This window comes from Bison bison, unplaced genomic scaffold (assembly GCF_000754665.1).
Source record: "Bison bison bison isolate TAMUID 2011002044 unplaced genomic scaffold, Bison_UMD1.0 scf7180017864205, whole genome shotgun sequence".
NCBI classification, from domain to species: domain Eukaryota; kingdom Metazoa; phylum Chordata; class Mammalia; order Artiodactyla; family Bovidae; genus Bison; species Bison bison.
In genome coordinates, this window is record NW_011494777.1 from 6,520,098 (window position 1) to 6,528,534 (window position 8,437).

An 8,437-nucleotide genomic window follows, 5' to 3' on the forward strand; every position below is an offset into this window, starting at 1 on the left:
ATCTGCCTTCTTCACAGTCCAACTCTCACATCCATACATGACCACAGGAAAAACCATAGCCTTGACTAGACGAACCTTTGTTGGCAAAGTAATGTCTCTGCTTTTGAATATGCTATCTAGATTGGTCATAACTTTTCTTCCAAGGAGTAAGCGTCTTTTAATTTCATGGCTGCAGTCACCATCTGCAGTGATTTTGGAGCCCAAAAAAACAAAGTCTGACACTGTTTCCACTGTTTCCCCATCTATTTCCCATGAAGTGATAAGAGATCCTTAGAATAAGCAAAATTATAAGGGAGAAAGTGAAAGGATAGTTGCTAGAGACTGGAGAACAGCCAATGTGACGTTACTGTTTAATGGATTTAGAGTTTCAGTTTTACAAAATGAAAAAAACTATGGAGATATATAGTGGTGATGGTTGTACAATATAATGTACATGTTTAAAACCACTTTTAAAACAATTTACATCAATTTTTAAATTAAGATGTTAAATATTACATATATTTTAGCACAATTTTTTAAATTGAAAAAATCAATCAATATATTAATAGTATACTGCATTAATAGAATAAAAGAAACAATCACTGAAGAGTGATTGAAGGAAATATTAATAGATTGTAATGGCTGATAGTCTTATCTCCTTACCTCTAAATTCTTTCAAAATAAAAATCAATCATTAATCCCTCCAAAAAACTGCATATTAATAAGGCAACCTAAAACTCTGCCTGGATCCAGAAGAATAGATACTTGTGGGATTCCTGGAGGATAATGTGGGCTTCCAGGGTGGCTCAGTGGTAAAGAATCTACCTGCAATGCAGGAGATGCAGGAGATGCAGTTTCGATCACTGGGTTGGGAAGATGTCCTGGAGGAGAGCATGGCAACCCACTTCAGTATTCTTGCTTGGAGAATCCCATGGACAGAGGAGCCTGGCGAGTTACAGTCCATGAGGTCACAAGGAGTCAGACATGACCGAGCACACATGCATGCACAGGATAAGTGTGTAGAGGAGATAACTGGAAAATGAAGGCAGAGAAGCAAATCGAGACCAATTTCTAATACAGATAAACCAGCTTACCAAAGAGTTTGGAATTTAGTCTGTAAGTAACAGCATGCTACTGAAGGGTTTTACACAGCAGTGTTTCTTTATTAAACTTTATGATTATATCATTATTTCCATGACAGTATTTTCTGCAGCAAATTACAGCTCTCCTAATTCAAACTGCTTAATCGATCAGAAAACATGTCTTATAACAGCAAGTTCCCAAGTAAGGGACTTCTGGATCAATTGATTCAACAGCTCAGTGACAAGTATCAGTGATCCAGATTCTTTCTGTCTTCCTCTGGAATCTTAATTCTAAAGTTGTAAGATGCATACTTCCTGGTTCACATCCAGCAGGAAAAAACAGTTTCTCTCTCTCAGAAGCCAAAGGGAAGCCTTTCTTTACCTCACACTGGCCCAGTTGCTTTAGTCCAGCTCCTCTCTGAACTGAATAATAGCAAAGGGGATGGAATTGCCATGATGAATTTAGATAAAGGTGTAGGAGCATGATTTTGAAGAAGTCACTCACCTGAAGAATAGAGATGGAATTGAAGAAGAACAAGCCTAGAGAGAAGGATAATTAGATGATTGCTCCAACAGAGGCCACATTAGAGCCAAATGATGAATTCCTAATTTTGAACTGTAGAGAATTAAAGAGGGTAAACTTGAAAGGTATTTAGGAATTTTATCAATGTTTCATATATTAGTTAGGTTCACACTCAATGTTGCTCAATAGCTAAAATTAGTAATTAGATACAAGAGTAGTAGATTAGTTACATAAACTGCTTATGCTTTATTTCTAATTCCAATGCTCCTCAATAACCATTGAGCTTAGCTTTAAATGCTGATCTGTATTTCACTTGAATATAAAATTGTTCAGAATGTTCATTGTTTTCAGTTTTTTGTGTCTGTGTTAATGTAACAATATTCTACTACAAACTTAAAATGCAAAAACACCAAAGTTTTACTCGGGCGGGAAGCATCAGAATGCCTTCTGCAACTATAGTGACTCCCCCAAATCCTGTAATCTGAGCCAGATAGCTGTCTATTCCAGAAGGACATCTCTCTTTCTGACCCAGAACATGAAGTAGAGGATCCAGAAGAAATCTTGTGACCCACGAGAGTCCAGTTGAAGGTGAAAGCTGTTTTGCAAAGAGTCATAATTTAGCTTGACATGGTTGTTTGTAATCCAATGAAACCACCAGTTTCTGATGGGCCATAGGTCCGATGTGTCCTTGAACCTGCCCCAGGACAGAGTAGATGCTGTTCTCTTTGTATGGTTTAAACTGGTCACATAGGTTTACTTGTTTGTTATTGCTATTGTTTTATCTTGTTTTGACTCAGTGGCTAAGGATAAGGCTATTATTGGAGAAGGCAATGGCACCCCACTTCAGTACTCTTGCCTGGAAAATCCCATGGACGGAGGGGCCTGGTAGGCTGCAGTCCATGGGGTCGCAAAGAGTCGGACACGACTGAGCGATTTCCCTTTCACTTTTCACTTTCATGCATTGGAGAAGGAAATGGCAACCCACTCCAGTGTTCTTGCCTGGAGAATCCCAGGGATGGCGGAACCTGGTGGGCTTCCGTCTATGGGGTCACACAGAGTTGGACACGACTGAAGTGACTTAGCAGTTATAATATAATAATGAGGAATCTGCTATCACTCAACTCACCCAGGCTACACACTGTCTGAATCTTCTGTGTCTTTGTAATTTGCAAAGAACCAGTGTGACTCCAGGCAAGAAAAAATTAATTGTGAATTAGTGAAGAACTCCATATTTTTTTTTTTAAGAAACCTCATGGAAAATGCATTCTAATGAAGTCTTTTCCAGTACTCTTTTTTCCTACCTCTTCAATAAAGGATGCAATTTGATCACAAGTTGACTGTTCCTTTCATAAAAGCCAATCTGAATTGACATGGAAAAATGGAGTCAGTCTGGGGAATATAGGAAAGTAATGTTGAATGCCCACTTTATCTCACATTGGAAGAGATTCGCCTGAGTGAAGGGACTCCATCTGAAAGAAGGAGGCTCTAACTTTGGAAACAGGCAGGATGTCGACGTAGCAATAGCAAGACCCTATGTTTTTATTCCTCACCCATGGTGGCTCAGATGGTAAAGAATCTGCCTGCAATGCAGGAAACGTGGGTTCAGTCTCTGGGTTGGGAAGATCCCCTGGAGAACGGAATGGCAACCCACTCCAGTCGTCTTTTCTGAAGAAGTTGATGGATAGAGGAGCCTGGCAGTCCATGGCATCACAAAGAGTCGGACATGACTAACACACTTACAGAGCAGAAATATAGTCCCTAGCCCACAGAGCAGATACAAGGATTAATGACAATACATCATCAAAAAAGGATTTACAACAGTGCCTAGTTTATGGTAATCCCTCAGTAAGTTATTATTTTTCATCATTTATTAGTCCTTATTATAGCTGTAGCATGATGATGTTAAAGGCTATGTGGAGTTCTTCCCATTTTCCAAGAATTGGTGATCAGAGTCCACTTCTGAAAGCAGAAGATATACTCAATATTCTAAGCCCAAAAGATCAATTGAGAAGTTGCTAAGAGGTGTTACTATGGGCTGAATTGCATCTCTCAGAAAAGTGATAAAGAAGAAAGTGAAAAGTGAAAGTGTTGGTCGCTCAATTGTGTCTGGCTCTTTGCGACCCCATGGACTATAGCCCACCAGGCTCCTCCATCTGTGGAATTCTCCAGGCAAGAATACTAGAGTGAGTAGCCATTCCCTTCTCCAGGGGATCTTCCCGGCCTAGGAATCGAACCCAGGTCTCCTGCATTTCAGGCAGATTCTTTACCATCTGATTCACCAAGGAAGTGAAGTGTGTGTTAGTCACTCAGGTGTGTCCAACTCTCTGTGACCCATGGACTGGGGCTCGCCAGGTTCTTCTGTCCATGATTCTCCAGGCATGAATACTGGAGCAGGTTGCTATTTCCTTCTCCAGGGGATCCACTAGGGAAGTCTCCAGAAAAGCTATGGTAGAGTCCTAATCCCCAGCACCTGATCATGGGACCATATTTGAAAATATGGTCTTTATGGAAGTAATCAAGTTCAAAAGAGGTTATTAGGGTGGGCCTTTTATAAACTATGACTGGTGTCCTTATAAAGAGGGGAAATTTGAACACTGAGATGGACATACACATAGGCAAGTTTATGTGATGACACACAGGCAAGACATCATATGAAGACAGAGGGTTGGAGTGATATATCCATGAGCTATGAAATGGCAATACCAAAGATTTCTGGAAAATCAGCAGGAGTAAGGAAGAGGTAAAGAAGGGTCCTTCTTGAATAGATTTCAGAGGGAGGTGACCTTGATTTGGGACTTCCGACCTTCAGAAGAACAAGACAATAAACTTGTGTTGTTCTAAACCACCCAATTTGCAACACTTTGTTACAGGAGCCTTAGAAGACTAACACAGGTGGGCACCATATAACCTCCCCCCGCCCCCGACCCTGCAAGCTGTCAGATTTATGAAGAGGGGTTTTCCTATTACCTAGCATCACCCAGCAAGAGTGTGGCATTTGAGTGTATCTACTCCTGAGGGTGAGGGAGAGGAGATGCAACAGTCAGGTTTGTGGGTGTCTACAGGATGAACTGCATTCCCCACTGATACAATCTTTGAGACCCAAGTAGGATTTTCTGGACTGCCACAAAACATCTGGAGAAAGAGCTACCAATGTTAAGAGAAGGCATGACTGTGTGACTGGGGGCTGTGAACCTGGAGTTCAGAATTTGCAAGAGGTAGAAAAGAAGGATCCCACCACTGCCTGCAGGACCCACCCTGGGACACTGGAGAGAGATGAGACAGGAAGCTTCAGGCTTTCTGAGGATTGCAGCATGGAGAGCAATGGATAGCAAAGCCTTCAGCTTAAATGCTGCCAGCTGAGGATCAGTAGGAAGATAAAGCCACCAATGCCTCAATGCCACCAATGCCTAAGAGAACTGCTCAGAATTGAGCATCTCTCTGTTATGGCCAGTAGAAACCTTCTTGTACCCACTGAGATTGAAGATAGAATCTTCAATAGAAAATCTTCATAGAAAATGGACATATCCTGACATGGGGTTATATACTTAGGAAATGATACTCATGGAAAGCAAGCAAGCAAGCAAGTCGCCTGACCATGAAGAGTCATGTTTCAGGGATTCCCTTGGTACCCATACTATAAATAGAGGCCCTGGCACCAACCATCCCACTGAAACCTACATTTGTAACTATCTCATGCAATTATGTAACAGAAGGGATCTAAGACACCTTTAACATAAAATCATCATTAAATTGCAATAAATACGTGAAATACAGGAAGCTCATTTAATTAAAAATGTAGCAAAGGTTATTTTAAAAATAATTCTTATGCAATGCAATCCTTATAAAAATGCCAATGGCATTTTTCACAGAACTGGATCAAATAATTTTAAATTTTGTATGGAAACACCAAAGACCGTGAAAAGTGAAAACAATCGGGAAAGAACAGAGCTGGAGGAATCATGCTCCTTGACTTCAGATTATTTTTACAAAGTTACAGTAATCAAAACAGTATGGTACTGGCACAAAAACAGACACATAGATCAATGGAAGAGGGTAATTCAGAAATAAATCCACCCACTTATGGTCTTTTAATCTACAACAAAGGAGGCAAGAATGAACAATGGAGAAAAGGCAGTCTCTCCAATATGCATATTTTAACATTTTATAGCACATCAATTAAAAAAAAATCTCTGTTGTGAACATTACACATTGAAGTTATATATTTGGGAGTTTGCTGGGTTTTTTCTATCTTACTCTGATCCTATCCCCATGGGTTCACCATGTAGCTTCTGCCAAGCTGCTTTTATAACCATCCTTCCAACCAATCCTGGATTACCCCATTGACTTGTAACAATGATAGCACCCAAGATTATGTCGAGATCACCACATGAACATATGTCTTCCTTGGTGGCTCAGTTGGTAAAGAAACCACCTGCAATGCAGGAGACCTGGGTTCAATCCCTGGGTTGGGAAGATCCCCTGGAGAAGGGAATGGCAACCTACTCCAGTATTCTTGCCTGGAAAATTCCACGGATAGAGAAGCCTGGTAGGCTACAGTCCATGGGGTCACAAAGAGTCAGACGCATCTGAGTGACTAATACACAGTGCATACATTCTCCAGGGTATTTTCCAGTTCCCTAACCCATGTCACATCACAGGAAATTAACGCTGTATTTGCCCTGGTTAACTATGAAAATATTCTTCATTTTCTCTATTTCAGCATTTTGTAATTGGCCTTGACATGGTCTGCCTACATTTTAAAGATTAACATTTGATCCTTCTTTTTCCTATCTTAGAGTAATAAATCTGTTCTTTATTACTTACAGTAGTAATTCCTACTCTACCTCTGCTCTTGTTTGCACACGCTTGTATGTATGTGTGTGTGTGTTTCTTGTACAGATGGCTTCCGATTTTCTTATTTCCCTCAAATACAAATTCGTTATTATAAAAAAGTACAGACGTATAATTAATATATTCAGGCCTGAAATTGTACAAAATGAAATAGATATTTTATTATATATATTTTTGCCCTTTATATCACAGTGAAGGTACTATCTATGCTGGGCTGGAAAATAGCAGAACAACCCTTGTTTTGCCACTAAGTAGCTATAGGTGGTGGAGAAGGCAATGGCAACCCACCCCAGTACTCTTGCCTGGAAAATCCCATGGACGGAGGAGCCTGGTGGGCTGCCGTCTATGGGGTCGCACAGCGTCGGACACAGCTGAAGCAACTTAGCAGCAGCAGCTATAGGTGGTAAGCAAGTGTCAATTACTTCCTGTGTAAAGTGAGAGGGCAAGACTGAATAAATTATGTTTTCTCCCAAATATCACTGTTTTATGTACAGTGCTCAATCTCCCATTGCCTTATCTAACTTCATTTTCTAACCAGTATTTTTGATACAGTGTATTGGTACACAGACTTTGAAAGAAGAGTTGTGCATCATACTAGGTATGCAATAATTTCCCCTCCATAGTGTAAACACTGCATTTCCCAGCTATTAAATCATCGCATAAATGTCAAACTATGAAGAAAGCATTAAATATAGACTGAGCTGGTAGAAGCCACAGGAGTATCTGGATTCGCTAGAGACTACCTAACAATTAACACTAGAAGTTTCTTGTACACATATACAAAGAAGGAGTTAATCTCCTGGAAGGAAAGCATTCTAAATTAAAACTATCTTTAGGAAGTCACACACAAGAGAAAGTCCATCATTGTGCTCAAGAATATGAAAAACAAAGTGGGCTATAAAACTCAATATTTGAGATTTAATTTCATGTTGTAAAACCACATTCAGTAACAACAACAAAAAAAGAGAGAAATAGTATGCTGCAGTCACCTGTATGTTTTTGCCTTCTTTTATTCACATTTGTATGACTGCTAATTGTTAGCCTGTTGTCAATTACTTTTTTTTTTGGTGCAGCTAGCATAGAATGTGAGGCCATTACACACAATGTTAAATTGTCTCTTTTTCTCCCTAAAAAAAAAAAAGAAAAACTGTTATAAGGGGATTATACTTCAATAAACTGAATCCTATTTAAAATTTTATCTCATCTAGTATTTATACATTATCTCATTTTACTATTTTCAAGTATAATATTTTTAAGCTGGTTTTAGAAAAGGCAGAGGAACCAGAGATCAAATTGCCAACATCTGCTGGATCATCGAAAAAGCAAGAGAGTTCCAGAAAAAACATCTGTTTCTGCTTTATTGACTATGCCAAAGCCTTTGACTGTGTGGATCACAATAAACTGTGGAAAATTCTGAAAGAGATGGGAATACCAAACCACCTGACCTGCCTCTTGAGAAACCTATATGCAGGTCAGGAAGCAACAGTTAAGACTGGACATGGGACAACAGACTGGTTCCAAATAGGAAAAGGGGTATGTCAAGGCTGTATATTGTCACCCTGCTTATTTAACTTATATGCAGAGTACATCCGGAGAAGGCAATGGCACCCCACTCCAGTACTCTTGCCTGGAAAATCCCATGGATGGAGGAGCCTGGTAGGCAGTAGTCCATGGGGTCGATAAGAGTTGGACACGACTGAGTGACTTCACTTTCACTTTTCACTTTCCTGCACTGGAAAAGGAAATGGCAACCCACTCCAGTGTTCTTGCCTGGAGAATCCCAGGGACGGGGGAGCCTGGTGGACTGCTGTCTCTGGGGTCGCACAGAGTCGGACACGACTGAAGTGACTTAGCAGCAGCAGCAGCAGAATACATCATGAGAAACGCTGGGCTGGAAGAAGCACGCGATGGAATCAAGATTGCCAGGAGAAATATCAATAACCTCAGATATGCAGATGACACCCCCCTTATGGCAGAAAGTGAAGAAGAACTAAAGAGCCTC

General features: G+C 40.3%; 1 long non-coding RNA gene across 1 annotated transcript in view; it reads right to left on the reverse strand.

Annotated features, from left to right (window-relative positions):
• Positions 1 to 6,765: 6,765 nt before the first annotated feature.
• Positions 6,766 to 8,437, reverse strand: part of LOC104992006 — a 9,004-nt gene continuing 7,332 nt past the window's right edge. The window contains exons 2-3 of the long non-coding RNA XR_825650.1: positions 7,425 to 7,562; positions 6,766 to 6,860 (exon numbers count right to left, since the gene is read on the reverse strand). This is a non-coding gene — a long non-coding RNA (uncharacterized LOC104992006). The remainder of the gene's footprint in view (positions 6,861 to 7,424; positions 7,563 to 8,437) is intronic.